Here is a 16,606-nt window from a genome sequence, read left to right as displayed (position 1 = left end):
ACAATGACTTGTGCTAGGGGTTCTGAGAATTGAAGTCTAATCCTTGCTAAAAAGGTTTTCCCAAACCCAAATCTTTCTAGAACCACAAATAGAAAAGGCCATTCTATCATGTCAAAAGCCATTTTAGTATCTAAATACATTACACCTGCCTCTTCCCTGATGCTGTTAGCTGTTTCCAACACTCCATGAAGGCTTCGGAGGTTGAGTGTGGTGTTGCTATCTGTCATGAATCCTGACTGATCAGGGTGGACTACCTTATGTAGCAGTGGAGCCAAGCGAGTTGCCAGGAGTTTCACAATCTTAACTTCTGCATTCAGCACAGATATTGGTCTGCGTGACGCACAGCTTTCGGGTGGTTTACCATTTTTGTGTATTACGACAATATTGGCCAACCGTTGATTTATGGGCAGCATCCCAACTTCGCAATAGATATGGGGCAGTTGCAGATGTAGTTAGTTTGTATAATTCTATTGGTAGGCTGTTTGGGCCCATTGCTTTACCGGCCCTCAAAGCCCTGATTGCTTGCACTACTTCACTCTCAGTCAGTTGTAATTCTAGACTCTCTCTATCTATCACCTTGAGGGACAGCAGACCCAGAGTCGTCAGTAGATTCTGAGCATCAGCTTGGGTGGTTAGTATTGATGGAGTGTACAATTGCCCATAATATGCAGGTAAGCATCTGCTATTCCTTGTCTATCTCATAGTGGTTTACCTGTATCTGGCGTGATCTCAAACAGCCATCTAGAAGCCTTTTTTCTTCTTTCTAGCCACACCAACAATGTGCCTGCTCTCTCTCCCACCTCATAAATTCAATGCAGAGTCGCTCGGTTCTGTGCTCTAGCTGCCTCCTCAGCAATATCTCTGTATTCTTTCTGTTCAATTTGTAGTCTGTGCTGTTGTTCTGGGGTGTCTGACTGTAGCCACTCTGATTCAATTTTCTAAATTTCTACTTCTATCACTTTCAACTGTTTCTGTCCCTCTTTTTTGTTGCTTTCGTTAAGCCCTCCCTCATAGGTACATTAAAGAACCAAGGGTTAAGTGACATCCGATTGCCCTTGAGTATGGATGTACTTCCATATACTGCAGTAAGTGGAGAGTGGTTGGAAAAACCTCTTGGGAGGTGAGCCGTCTCCCCAAACAGTGGGAGTTGTTCCGCCACTCCAAACATATAGTCTATGTGAGATAGTTTTCCATGAGCCACGGAGTGAAAAGTCTATTGGCGGGATGATGGATTGTGCAACCACCACACATCAACGAGGACTATAGCCAACAAAAACTCCGGTAAGGCCTTCCCTGAAGTATCACATTGTCTGGTTGGCTGATGAGGGCTGAAAGCCCGAAACGGGTCTTAGGATGCTTGTTTCCAGTCCAGTGAGGCCCTGGCCTGGCAGTTTGGGCTGGACTGTTCTCATTAGGTGCAGGGTCAAGAGTGATGTGCAGATGGCTGGGTCCAAACTGGAATGGCAAAACAACAATGGATTTAGGCCCAGATCTCTGTACTGGGGTGAAGGTATGACATTGTTCTGCATTATGTCCATCAATTGTTCTTTTTGCTTATGTCATACCGAGTGGGATGGGTATGCCCAGGCGTGGGTCCCGTGCTCTCCATGTCCCTTGAGTCAAGATATCCTGGCTGATTGGGGCTGAATGCCGGAAACCGGTCCTAGGCTGCTTGTTTCCAGTCCAGGGAGGACCTTGCCTGGCAGTTCAGGCAGGACTGTTGCCATTGGGTGCAGGGTCAAGACTGATTTGCATATGACTGGGTGGTCCAAACTGGAATAGCATGGTGAGCAAAAACACTATGGCTTTAGGCCCAAGATCTCTGTACTGGGGTGAATGTATGACATTGTTCTGCATTCTGTCCATCAATTGTTCTTTTTGCATATGTCACCACTCAGGGTCGCATTGCAATCCCATCCGATGAGTAACTCCCCCTCCGGCAGGCTGATTATGAGTGAACCTAGGTCAGTGAGTGTGGGGGCATGTAGCCTTGGGGGGATGTAAAGCGACACAATATTTAGAAGCCGGCCCTCCCAGTGCCCTGACAGTATCACAAAAGGCCCCTGTGAGTTGTGTGTGACTTACAGTATCATGAATGGAAAGTACTTACGCAATAGGATACCAAGCCCTCTCAAACCCCTGGTGTAGCCTGCATTGGCAGCTAGTTTATAGCCCCGTCTATTGAGCGCACAGTAAGAAATCCCCTGTATGTGAGTTTGTTGTAGTAATGATATATCAGGCGCCTGGTGCTTCAGGTCTTGTAATACCACCCCTCTTTTGATTTTATCCCCTAGCTCATTGCTGTTCAATGAAAGGATTTTGAAGTTACAGCAGGGTTTATCTCTGTTCATGTTACAGTGACTCTTTTAAGCTTGGAAATTCGACTTGGGTTATAAGAATTAACCCTGGGCCCTGGGCAAAGCACTACGCTATGCTTGCGTAGTTTGTGCTACTTCGCACTACGTGGATTGCACGTAGCACAGTGCAAACATGCGTAGCGTAGTGCAGCGGTCATTTTTTGCTTACTCGCAGTCCTCAACGTCAAGTTGGTGACTGCAAGCAAGCAAAATGACATCCCGGCGAGACTTTTTCCTTGTTCGCGATCAGCTACATCGAGTTGCCGACCGCGAGCGTGGAAAATAAACATCCCGGTGAGATTCTCAGCGCTGGGAGGTCAGGTTTCTCATTGCGAGTGGTCGCGTATGCTCTTGACCGCTGGCGATGAGAAACTACCAGTCCGCTTGGGGAAAATTGCTGCAGCTCGAGTAAAAATCTACTCAAGCGGCAGTAAAAGACAGCTCACACTGTGCAAGATGGTGTTTTCAATGATTGCACAGTGCGGACAAGCATCCGGCACTGTGCAATCATTGCGAACAGCGCACTATGCAGTTTGCTTAGTGCTACACATAGCTCGTGTTCTGCGAAGTGCACTTCGCGTAGCAACGCATAGCCTTAATTCGCTAACTACGCCCAGGCTTGATACAAATCCAAAGGGATCGTGCCATCCCTCAAAGGCGTACCTAAGGGCATCTGGGTGGGGCGCCATTCTCCAGTTGCCTTTGAGGCATTCAGGGAGACGTCCTGTTCTGCAACCTTCAATTGTTTGAGAAATGAACCTTGTAAAATTGGCTTTACAAACCACTTAGTGTGTCTATAAACTCTATTGAACCAACTGGTAAAACTAGTTCCCCCCCACCCCTCTCCCTGCTTCCCTGTGGACTTAGAACTGCCCATCACCCCCACGCTGCGGAATGCCTGTGTATCTGGTCCCTTATAACTCGATGTTGGGGAGCCTGTCTCTGTCAGCCACCCACCTGCCATAACCTCATCTGCCGACCATGCAGTAGGTTTACTATTCTACAGCGATTGATTTGAGGGCCTACACATTCATTAGATCCTCTCAGTGACTCTTTACAAAATCAATATAGAACAGTTAAGGGGCTGTGTAATACTTAAGGAGGTCTGCTGTCTTTTGTTGATAACGACCCCATTGAAGCTGCTAGCCTCTGAAATTCCCAAGTGTCCTTCATCCGTCTGGAGTGTCTATTTTCTCCCTGCGCAAAGCTTTGACCCCATAATATACCATATTTCATCCACTGCGGGTGTAGGTCTTATGTTGGCTGAATGAAATTGGATCTCTCAATGTCCGTCGGCAACCCCCGTTTGGTTAACGTCCTGGTGGTCACCACTCCTTCTTGCTTTTCTGCTAGTGGGGGTTAGATCATATGTTTCCAGATGTCTTCCACCCGTCCAGCCTCTCCCAGGCATCCTCAGGGGAGTTGAAAAAGCATGATTTACCCTCCATAGCTACCAGGAGCTTGGCCCTGAAACAATAAGTTCTCTTTCACTGAGCGCCCTTTTGACTTCCAGAAAGAAGCGCCATTTTCTCTGAACCTTGGCCATAAATGCTCGAAAAACTATGGAATTGTCGTATTTTAATAGAGGGCAGTGCAGGCAGTATGTAATATTGTATCTCTAGCTCTGAATTTGAAGATCCTCACCAGAATGGGGCAGGGGGCACACCTGGACATGGCTGGCCTTCTGGTACTAGGTAGGTCTGTTCCACCGAGAAGTAGCTTGAAAGAGTGCAAGGCTGCAGATATTTTGTAATAAGATTTTCAACAAATAGGTCTGTAGATGGACCCTATGCCCGCTCCTGCTCCCCTAAGATTTGAACGTTATTTCTATGCGCGTCCTCCATAATGTTCTGGTTTCTCCTCCAGGGTCGCTGTCGTCATTTGGAGCTTTTAACAGTTGTTTTGAGCACTTTAGTAGTTGACTGGAGCATGGTTATGGAGTCTTTGGTGGCTGTTACTCGGTCCCCCAAGATGTTATGGTCTGCATGCATTAGCGTTACCTCAGAAGAGACAGTGACTATTTTACTTTCAAGCGCTGAATGCACTCCCTGGAGTGTTGCCATTATGTCTTGTCCCTAGGCCATTTTTGGGCCTGGGAACCCAATCCCCCGGGGCTAGGCATGTGTTAGAATGGTAAAGGGGGCTGTGTGGCTCCCGTCCCCATGCCATTTTCAGGCCTGGAGCCCCATCCCCTTGGGCCCGGCATGTAGCATGGGAGCCCTGGTCCCGCACGGGGCACCCACTTTTTGAATGTTGAGGATAATGGGGGGAGACTGAAGGCCCCCCCCATTCCCTGCCGGCTTCCTCCTTTCTGCCAGATCCAGCTTTGCTTACATGCTGCTCCTTGGATCTCAAAGCATTTTGTCTGTTTTCCTGCTTGCTTGACAGCTTGCTGAAAGCGGAGTCATTGCTATGCACGGCTCCCGCCAAGTCTGTAACTGTAATATCCTGGGGGTAGGCATCCCAGAACATTTCTGGGGCCTGCCTTGGGGGGTGGCGATCCCGAGGACTATCTAGGGGTCCAGAAGTGGGGCTGTGCGTCCCCCCTCCTTTCTTTGTTTTAGCCTTGGGGAGGTGGTGTACCCTGCGGCTGAGGAGGTCGCGCAGCCCCCACTTTACATTTTTAGCATTTGCCACAGGGAGTTGGCGGTCCTCAGGGCTGCAGAGGGCCGGAGACCCCTGCATTAATATTATATTTAGCCCCTGGAGTGTGGCAGTCCTTAGGGCTGCGGGAGGGCCACGTTGCCCCGTCGCATTTTTGTTAAGTTTAGCCATGAAGGGTGGCGGTGTTCGGGCAGTGGTGGAGCCATGCGGGCTCTCTACATTATTGAAAAACTTGCCCTGGAGAGGTGGTGGTCGCCAGGGCACGGGTTTGCACTAGGGTAACCCCTGCATAAATGATTTAACATGCCCCGGCAAGGTGGCAGTCTATAGGGCTTTAGGGATTCTAGGAGGAGGGCACTGTGTGCCCCTCCTAAAATTTACACATGACCCAGGATATCTAGGGCTCCAGGAGGGGTGCTTTTCGGCCCCCTCCTTTCTTTGTTTCAGGCCTGACAAGCTTGTGGTCCACAGGACTGCAGTGGGCCTTGCAGCCCCCCTCTTTAAATTTTTAGCATTTGTCCCAGGGAGGTGGCAGTCCCCAGAGGCTGCAGGGGGGGTCTGAGCCCCACATTAATATTATATTTTGCCCCGGGAAGTTGAGGTCCCTTGGACTGCGGGGCACATCATGGTTCCCCCACATTTCTGTTATGTTTAGCCCAGCTCGCACAGGCCCTCTCGCATTATTAAAAAAGTTGCCTGCATATATGGTTTAAAATGCCCTGGGGAGGTGGCGGTGCCTGGGGCTTTAGAGCTTCTAGGATGTGCGGCCTGTACTACCTCCTCCTACATATTTACACATGCCTCTGGGACCTGGCCCACCCGGGGGTCTACAACAAACATAGCCGAGGACCCCACCCTTTGTTTAAAAAAAATATTTTGGCGGATCCAGATGAAAGTTACAAAATATATACTTTTCTGGCCCTGGGGGCCCCAGTGGTACCCTCTCAAGACAGCTAGGGGGTCAAGGTGTGTCTACCCTGCCCCCTTTTGAACCGTGTCCCAAGATGGCTGCAAACACTTCCTGGTTGAAGTGTTGGAGCCAATCAAGTTTTAATAGGGTCTCTGTAGGCTTTTGGGCTCCCAGATATCTCTATTTTTTAAAAAAAATTAATGTCTCTGAAACTACTGAATGGATTTACATCAAACCACAAAAAGCATGCTTTTTGTACCAACATCTATCTTTCAAATTTGGTGTAATTCTGTTCAGCGATTCGGGCTGTAGTCATGTTAAAACTTTTAAAATCCCCATAGACATAACATGGGAAAAACGTGTTTTGGAACCCCCCTTTTTTCCCGGCCCCCACTGGACATATCTCCCCAAAACCTCCAACCCAGCAACTGAAAATTTGATGAAGATTTGTCAAGTGGTGCAAAGTTATTGGCAAAACAAAAAACACTTTCTGTGTGGAATCTTTGGTCAGAACTATAACTAACTAATGGTGATATATATCTACTCAGCCATTCATCTTTCTGAGGTTGATAAAATTAGTACCATTGAGTTGGGTAACAATAATATCTGTTACTCAGCGCCAAGATACCCTTTTGGGTGAACATGTCCTTTACAAATGAACATGTTATGTTGTAGATATCTATATAGATATCAATATCTAGATACAGCTGCCACAAAAAAAGTTATAGTTAGGTCAACTGTTCCATACAATTATTGTATATCTGGAAGGTTGGTGTCCAGATATGCTCTGGGTGGTCAATTTAAAGGGGAGTAGTCAATCACAATTGGTTGGTTTCAACCTGAAGAATATGTTTTGACAGCCATTGCAAGACTCAGGGACTTGGTCCTGGTGTACTGTAAATGAGTTAAAAAATATGTAAGGGTGCAGACTGAATACACCCAGACCACAAAGGGTATGTGGCAGTGTCCCGATGGGACCCCCCATTTATTGGTTGGCCACAACATGGACAACATGCTGTGACAGCTACTACGGGATACTATGGCATGATCCAATTAAAATGCATTGTAGTGAATGGCTGGTTTTGAGGGTCACAAAAAGAAGCACGTATAAAAGGTGATAACATATATTATTTACAATTTAAATCATTTGTTGGAGGTACCATATTAAATTCAGGGATTATGATGTGCTCTAAGGTGATTTTACCCTGTGAAAAATGCAACTGCTGACCTGCTTGGATTTCATGAGTCATGGTTCAGAGAAAACCTTTTTCTCATGATTTTCTCAAAAAGGTTAAGGAAGGTGATCCCGAAGCTAAAAAGAGAGCATATTTTCTGTGAATTCACACTATGTATCTAAGCTATGTGAGAATAAAGTTTGACATTCCCAGTAAAAAACTTCCATCAGGAGTAGTCAGTTGATTCCCCTTTGTTCTAGTGCAGCCTCCCAGAGGGGCTTATTTATGAGCCCTTGTGTCACTTTGTGCAGCCGGTGCGTCACTTTTTGTGACGCACCAGCAGCTTAAAAAATGTGCCTTGTTACACCATATTTACAAAGTAGGTAGATGCGACACTTTGTAAACTCCTGCACCACATTATACCTGCGCTGGGCATAATGTATGCGGGGGTCGTTCCCATGCAAGTAAGCCTCGTAGAAGTGACACAGTGAAATCACTGCGCCACTTCTAGGACGCAAATGCGTCAATATCTTACTCCCGCCTCATGGCAGGCATAAGACTGATGCAGGCAGATTTCACAAGGGAGTTGCCCATGTCTAATGACCTATTGCTGAAGTTACGTCATTTTGTGACACACTCCAGCAATGCGTCATTTTTACACCTACAGATACGTCAGAAATACTGACGTATCTGTTAACTCCTTGCAACATGATGCGTCATACTGTAAATATGATGCATCATTGGTGTCGCAAGGAGGGCGCAATGAAAAGTGACGCATCGCTGTTTTCTCGTAGCGATGGATCACTTTTCATAAATGAGCCCAGAGTGTTTTAAAGAACATCTAGAATGCTAACACTCTTACTTATTATAAAAGGGTGGCCGGCCTGGAGCCTTCTTGATTGAATCAGACTGTAAAAACGTAAAATATTTACATCAGAAAGGAATGAAATGAGGGAGTAAATTTTGTCAAAGAACTTATGGTTTTTGCTGCAGAAATCAAAATTAGGACACCATTTAAATGAGTTCTCAAAATATTTTCCTCTTCTATTTCTTTAAATTATTCTAACATGCACTTTCAACACCAGCAGCAGACTGCCAGTTAACTCCCTGGTGTTCAGCAGCTTTACCACGGTATTGTAATGGGCAACTATAGAGCTAACATTTAGAATTCATACCAAAATTGTGTAACATCTAATCGTCATGTTGATGGAATTGAAGTGGAAAACTGAATGCATTTTCTACTGAGGATACTGCAGTAAATGAGGAATGAAGAAATTAGAAAGCTTCATAATAAAAACTTTTACCAAGGTGGCCAGACAGAGACAATAGCACCAAAATATCGCACAAATATCACCCAAATATAGCCAACGTTTAGCCTAATAACAGAAGTGTGAAAAATGCTTAATTTTTTTCTTTCGTAGTTTTATCATCATCATCAAACTCTATTTCAGTAAAATAACATAAAAGATACAAACATTCAAGACAAACATCATACATTCCGGCTTTAAAAACAACATGCGTGTAAATATAAAAAAAGAAATACAGTTTAGAGATGACAAAAGTTGGCAAGACTGTAGCAGCAAGCAAAGGTACCTAGGCGCAACAGTTGCCATGTAATGTATGGCTTTCTGGCCAAAGACGAGCCAAACGTTAATATACGAAGTGGCTGGTAACCTTATCAAAGGTGCAAATGCATTTATTGGGATTTATGCACTAGTCAGACCTTACATTTACATTCCAAGACTTAACACAACAAAATTCATGTAATTATATAAAAACAGCAGTATTCACTGTAAAACAAAGAAGGAAGAGTTACAATTTGTTGATGTTTAAATATAAAGTGACTATTTACATTATAAAATTAGTGACGATTATGGCAACCAATCTTATGAAAGCGGGTCTTCACATCTTTGGCTCTCAAGGGTGGATAAGGGAATTGACAGTGCCCTCCTTCTGATCGCCCAAGAGTGGCCCAGAAATTTCACAGTTGCGCACGCAAATAAAGGTCTTGCATCTGATTTCAATATATGCAGGGTCACTCTGGAGTCTCGAGTCCCAAGATGGCTACAGACTGGGGCTAACCATTTGCCCTTACTTTTCGCAAATGCTGTACAAGCAAAAAGAACATGACTTATTGATTTGTGTACGCACCACCCTTTACCCTTTAGCCTAACCCCAAGAATAACTGGGTTATTAGTTGGCATCTCCTCAGTGTCGTAATTTAGTGAGATAGCAAAATAAGAAGCGCTCCTAGTGGCCGGCCGTGTTTAGGGGGAGTTGCCGGTTTGTGGAATGTAACAAATCCCGTAATGAATATAGAAGTCAGGCTCCAGGTTTCCTGCAAAATGCAGATCTGGTGCCAATTATTGAGCTCGAGCCAATGGGGGAGATCTAGCTTCCCCCTTATGCCCGCCACGTTCCACAATGCTACTTTTAAGTTTCCTTATATCTGTGGTTTGAGGGGGTAATGAAACAGCAGTTTTGACCGCATGGGTTATAAGATGGATACATGTAGTTGTGTATCCAGCCTTAATGCCATTTGAGGAGCAGTATCTAAGTCTAGAACAGGCTGGGGATTGAAAGTCATTGACTCATTTCCTAGAGATAGACCCTCCTGTCCTATATGCATTGTAGAAAAAGTGGGGTCAGAGTTGATGTTAGAAATTTGCACAGGTTCCTGAGAAACCTCTGGAGGTAGTCAATCATTCTGGGTTAGGAACAAGAGAGGAAGATCACTTAGAGGCAACATAGCAGTCTTGACTAATTCCACCAGGCTTGGGATGTTCAACTTCGATTGGATGTTTGTAGTCAGTGGCGGGCAAGTTCTAGCTTCTAAAGCGACTAAATTGTGCACTAGATATTCGTTAGTTAAGATAAGCTCTATTCTGTCGACTGTGCTGTTGGTTAAGACGCATCTTCTTGTCCTCAAGATGTCATCCGTTATCACAGATCTACATTCCCTTGTGTGCCTAATCCAGTGTATAGCTTTATTTTTTAAAGCTTCATCATTCTCATATTTAATGTTATTACATTCAACCTTAGGTTTTTTGACCATGTAGAAAGTACACTGAGGAGCAATATGAGAGGTTAGGTGAGGCCTAAGGAGTGAAGGCAACATGCTACGACCTATACTCAAACGTGGTGGTTCTTCCTCTATGGCCTTCCTAGGTCCTGTTGTTCCCCTAGTAATTCCCTGTGTTCCTCCCAACAGCCCTCTTGGTACTTGCCATACATGATTGGTGGAATGCAAAGGACCCTGTCGTAGTGGCCTGAAGTACCAATCAAGGGCACAGGATTAGTGCTGGGAGCATGTTATTTATGTGCTGTGGAAGGTGGGAGAATTTGTGTTCGAGTTTGTGGCAATACTTGGGGGATGCATGGGTGGAAGGGTTTCGAGACTATTTCGCACTTCTAATCTAAGGTACAGTCTCGACATAAGGGCAGTTAGAGCCCCTAGAGTTTCTTTTAGGGCTACTATTTCCCTCTGGAGATCTGAACTAGAGGGTGGTGGTTCGTTGACTACCGACCCGCGCCCATAATGAGAGCTCATATGTGACCTGGTTGTTACCATGCGCATGGCTCCTGAGCCTTCTTTACAAATAAGTGTATCTGTTGTAGGTGGTCGCTCTGCAAGGGGTGAAAAATGACTGCTCAAGGGGAGGTCTACTGGCATTGCACATTCAGTCACATGGGATTGAGTAGATGAGCTAGTGGAGGGATCTTTGAGTATTTCAGGGGCCTTCAATGGGTAAGTCTTACTGACTGCCTTTCTGAATAGGCTTGGCATGTTCCCAAACTTCCCATATCCTATGTGAGTGGACCCTGTGGGAGTGTGTGCTTGAAGAAATTTGGGGGTGAGAGCAGGAGTGTTAGAAGATAGTGTGGGTGACGTAAGCAGGCCCTCGCAATCTAATAATATAATATCAATTTTGTCCAACACATTCTCCTCACGCTCCCCATCCCTCCCTGGCACGGGACTTGAGTTCCGAATACGTTTCTTTGTTTTTTTTCTTCACAGCACCTCCCATTCCACCCTCAACCACTTTCCTTTATCCCATGATTACAAAGGTGCAGTGCAATGAGTGATAATTATGATTTGTCAAATAGAGGCTTGCATGTGGCTTACAATAAAAGTCATATGAGGCACAATACCTTAGTATAGGCAGCAGTCTAAGTCCTTGGGATGCAGATTTCAAGTAGGTGGCCAAGCCCAGCCTCCTCTGTGCTCTGACGAGCAAGGATGGGCCTGCCCTTGGCCTAGGCTTTTCCAAGGCGCGGCCCATGCTGCGGGAAGAACGGGCAAAGGAAAAGGCGTCGGGAGGGTGATGTCACCTCCCGCGCCGCTGCGAGTCTTGCAGGGGGACCTAGTCACACACCAGCAGGGAGCAACAGGTGGCAGTGACTGGGGCCTCGGATGGCCCGTTGATTCCCCCTCCAGTGCTTAGTCCCACAAACCTGATGTCTGGAGCAGGTGACATTGGGGCTCTAAAGCCTGTTTGTGGAATCCCACGCTGTGGGAAGCAGTGGCTGAGGAAAAGGTGTCTGGAGGGTTACGTCACATTCCGCGTCACTGCGAGTCTTCCTGGGGGACCGAGTCCCACCCCAGAAGAGAGCAACAGGTGACTGGGGCCTTGGATGGCCTTTTGATTTCCTCTTCAGTGCCTAGTCCCGCAAGCCTGATGTCTGGAGCAGGTAATGTTGGGGCACTAAAGCCCGTTTGCAGTTTTATATATACACAGACTTGACCAAGTGTATTGGCGTGCTTTACATTAGCCTCAGTTACATTACACAAGGGGATATTCATTTGGTTTTAGGCATGGAGACTTTAAGTAATTCGCCAACAAGGATGTTGAAACTCGAACCAGCACCCTCCCTCTGGTTTGGTCTGATCACATGGCGGTATTATTTAAGCTTACCACGCCCGACCATATAGCCCCAAAATTATCAATAGATATTCGGAAAAAAGAGCGTGGAATCAAATCGATGCAGGGAATTACAGCAATTATTAATGTCAACCCTCACCCCAACCCCTAAAGATCTTGACAAAGCTACTAGATCGTACACTTACTGGCTAGAAGTGGCCGGAAATAAGCTAGCACCCAAAAAACGACTTCACCATACTAGGCAGCAACCCAGGCTTCAAAAACTAGCCTGTAAGTACCTGGAAAGAAACTGGAGGAAGGAATACTAGGAAAAGGATAAAATAGCATACAAACTAAGTCTTGGGCAATACAAACAGGTACTTCTTAGAACGAAGCAAGTGTTTTACTCCAATAAAATTACATTGGACAAAAACTCAACCAAAGAGTTGTTTAAAATAGTAAATACTCTTGCCCACTCAAAGGCCCCTACTATTCCAGCGAGCCAAGACTTGTGTATTAAAGTGGTCAATTTCTTTTTCGATAAAGTCAATGGCATTTTCCAAACCTTCTAACACTCCACATTAAATACATCAACTAATTGTACTGATGATCATTTGAGAGAAATTAAAGACACCGCCACTTTTGACCAATTCGCTTTTCTAATGGAATCTGACACCCTCAATCTACTCGCTAAAATCAAGTCAGGTTCTCCTTACGATCCCTGCCCGCCAGCGGTAGTCAAACTAGGGGCTGAGCCAGTGTCACAAAAATTGACTTCCATTATTAACAATATGTATCTGAAAGGATACTTTCCATTGGAATGGAAACGGGTATCAATCCTACCCTTGTTGAAGAAACCGAATCTGGATGCAAATGACCCAAATACCTTCAGGCCAATTTCCAGATTACCACTCCCGGCAAAACTTATTGAAAGAAGCATGAATTCCCAACTTAACCAGTTTCTGCAAATATCTCAAGCACTAAATCCAACTCAATATGGTTTCAGAGAAATCCATAGCACGGAAACGGCGCTCCTCAAATCTACAGAGGAAATTAGGAATCTGGACCAGGGAGGAAATGCCGTGCTGATCATGTTGGATTTGTCAGCAGCATTTGATATATTCCATCATGCTGTGATGATGGGCCGTTTGGACAAGATAGGAGTCAGGGGCTTGGCATGGAAACTGATCAAATCCTTCCTGACAGACAGAAAACAAATGGTGGCCCTAGGTAAATTTGCAGCAAAGCCCTTTTCTCTACCCCAGGGGTCCTCGCTCAGTCCAACGCTATTCAATGTTTACGTGTCCTCATTGGCTTTGTTAAATAAATCTTTTGGATTCAACTTGATGTCGTATATGGACGACACTCAAATCGCAGTGACCATATTGCCAGAAACGATTCAGGAAACCGCAGCGAGGCTGCAAGACTGCATGAATACAGTGGGCTTATGGATTGCCCAAAATTGCTTAAAACTTAACTCCACAAAAACGGAGGTTATGCTTTTTGGTAATAATATACATTTTTGGACCCCTAACTATTGGCCGGAATCGTCAGGTTCGCTCCCTACCCCAATCGGGAAGGTGATGAACTTGGGAGTATGGATAGACGATAAACTCAGCTTCAAAGGCCAGGTGAACAAAGTGGTTTCTTCAACATCATTTGTCCTTAGATCATGTAAAAAAATAATGCCACTGTTACCCAATGAGGCGAAACACATTGTACTCACCGCAATAATCATGTCAAGATTGGACTATTGTAATAATCATTCTCTCAAGATCCACGAGGGTCGTTGAACAAACTACAAATCCTTCAAAATGCAGCAGCCAGACTCTTCACAAGCACACCAAAATTTGAATCGATCTCATGACAAAATTAAAAACCTCCACTGGCTTCCGGACAGGAAGCGTTCTGAGTTCAAGGCATTGTGTCTGGTCTTTAGAGCCCTACATGGAAATGGGCCGGACTTCTTAAAACAAAGATTTCACTGTTGCACACCAAAAAGAGTTTTTCGGTCATCTGATGCGAAGCTCGTGGTAGTGCCTAGGGTGAAAAAGGCCAACTGGGACAGCAGAAGTTTTGTAGCCAATGCGGCCAAAGCATGGAATGCCCTCCCACCTCACCTAAGAAACATTAACAATCTTCTAGCTTTTCGGAAGGCACTAAAAACTTGTCTCTTTGCAAAGAAAATCACCTAACAACCTCACCGATTTCATCTTCAGCCAGGACTTTCACTCACGGGTAACAGCTCTATAAAAATCTCAATAACATTAACATTAACCTAGTTTCCCAGTTGCAAAGTCTTCAGCTTTGGCCATAATGCCACATCCTCATCCCTAAATGCAGCAATTAAATGATCAACTGGATAAAAAAACATAAGTATAGCAAATGATTTAAAGTGCTTTGTCTCTGTAAAAGAATTCAGAAAAGGACCGCCTCATTTTGATAATTCCTAAATGAAATGATTTAGGTATTACAGTTTTGATTACATCAAAATGACTTCAGGCATGCCACACTTTATAGAATGTTAGCAATCTAGTTGTTAATTAGAACACTATGGGGAGGCAGAGATCAGGGGCATGGATCCGAAAAATTTAGTGCAGGGAGAAGGGGGCAGAGGCAGGAAGCTGACCATCCGGGGCAGGTGGGAGGGGCAGTGGCCGCACAATGGGCAATGGAGGGCAGGGGAAACAGGGGCAAGGGCAACAAACCAACCATGCAGTACAGGCAAGAGATGCTGCAGCATACAACAGACCATTGAGGGCTGAAATGAGAGGCAGTTGCAGTACAACCATACATGCTCCTGATGTTATTAATGCCAAAAGGCTTTGTTTTTTATCGTCTCCTCCTTAAAGTCTCCACTTGTTCAATGTAAATCAGTGGGGAAAATCAATTCCCCAGAGTTGTTTTTTCAAAATCTCTCTCTTACCAAGATTACAATGTTGGCATGTTTGGTACATTAGACCAGAGAGGGCTGAAGGAATGAGGTAGGGACATGGATTCGGACAATAGAAGGCTGGAGGGAGGTGGGCAAGTGAACCAAATTGATCTTAAAAGGCAGGAATCAGGGGGTGCAGCAGCATAATACACCACACAGGGCAAGCAGGAGGGCAGTGCAGCACAATGGACCATGGAAAGCAATATGAAATAACGAAATAAGCAACGTGCAAGGCAGCTTGGTTACCGATCCTGGTATGGTTAGAGAAGCCTTCAGGGTTTTTTATGCAGATCTTTATAAAGCTGGTAGAAGGAACTGGTAATCCTGGGCAAACGAGCAAAATCACAGATGAGGAGAGATTGCTTTTAGGGGGCGGTATACTATGTGGCCATAATTACCAGCGATCCGGACAGGGTACTTTGCTCTGTTGAGGAGATTGCAAGAAAATTCAGGAGACAGTCTGGGCTTTTGCTAAATAAGGCTAAAACCCAAGTATTGATCAACAGATATACCCTATCTGCTGATAGCGGGATCCCAGATGTAGCTACATATTTAGGAATATGCATTACTTCCAAAGTGGAGATTATAATAGATTTTAATTTAACACCTATTTTAGAGAAAACTAAGAATGGCTTCACACAGTGGGATAATCTAAAACTCTTCATATTGGGGAGATGTAACCTGGTTAAAATTATATTTCTTCCTAAAATGCTATATGTTTTTCACATCGTCCCACTGGGGGTTACTAATGAATGGTTTAAAAAAATGGATAGATTAAGTTCATCTGGGCTTATGGGAAGACTAGGAGGGCTAAGATTTTTATGTGCTTACCTAAAGATAGGGGTGGGTGGGCGCCCCCGAATTTCAGATTATATTATTTAGTTGCAGTTTTGCAATGTTAAAATATATTATTTAGCTGCCAGGAAATGAAGAGTGGGGCAATATATTATGCACCCTCCATATATGAGCTATTGATTGGAAGCTCAGCCCACAGCTGTCTACTGAAGTTCTTTGAGCCAAGCTTTTTTACACCCCCCCTCTTTAAGACTCTAATTGCCGCATTTCGGAACTAGACATAAGTCCCCTCCGCAAGAAATTGGGGGTGGGTAGGTACAGTAGATACACCCCCCTTGTTCAGGAATGAACAACTGCCCGGTATATTTCACAATAATTGCCTAGCTAGGTGGGTTTGCATGGGATGTGGCAGGATTGGGGATCTCCTTGCATGGAATCTTCTTGCACCCTTTGAGGTGGTCGGTAGAAGATTTAATGCTGGGCCTAGGGATTTTTTAAAATATTTTCAGCTATGGGATTTTCTTACGAGAAAGTCTGGGGGGGCAGTGGGTTTTTATTAGGGGTGGGTTGACATCTCCGTTCCACCCATGGAATGTGCGGAGATTTGCACCTTCTACCTTGCGCAAAGAAGGCGGAGAAACGAGGCAAATCTCTGCACATTCGGGGGCGGAACTGAAGCTTGGATAGGGCAGCACAACAGACAATGCAATGCTAGACCTTGCACCCAGCCCCCACCATGCATTATGATGGACATCTTACATTATGTTTAAAAAAAACTTGGAAATTGATTGAAAAAACGAAGGATTGAAGTGACATTATACTTAAGGATTGTAAGAATATCTAACTTTACATTAAAAAAACGTAGGTATTCACTACAAAACTAAGGATAAAGGATTGTTATAGTTAGGTGAAAGTGTCAAGTAAAACCTATCATTTGAAACTAACAAAACAACTGCAATTCACAAGTT

At 44.8% G+C, this 16,606-nt stretch overlaps 1 protein-coding gene and 1 long non-coding RNA gene across 2 annotated transcripts in view; both read left to right on the top strand.

Annotated features, from left to right (window-relative positions):
• LOC147688735 (uncharacterized) overlaps positions 1-16,606 on the top strand; it is a 149,229-nt gene that overhangs the window by 57,422 nt on the left and 75,201 nt on the right. The window lies entirely within an intron of this gene.
• LOC147688736 (uncharacterized) lies at positions 5,156-8,848 on the top strand. The gene is made up of 2 exons (XR_015300705.1): positions 5,156-7,761; positions 7,841-8,848. It is a non-coding gene; the product is annotated as an uncharacterized LOC147688736 (long non-coding RNA).

Source organism: Lissotriton vulgaris, chromosome 10 (genome assembly GCF_964263255.1).
Source record: "Lissotriton vulgaris chromosome 10, aLisVul1.2, whole genome shotgun sequence".
Lineage (NCBI taxonomy): Eukaryota > Metazoa > Chordata > Amphibia > Caudata > Salamandridae > Lissotriton > Lissotriton vulgaris.
Note: the sequence above shows the minus strand (reverse complement) of the source record. Positions and strands in the feature narration are given on the sequence as shown.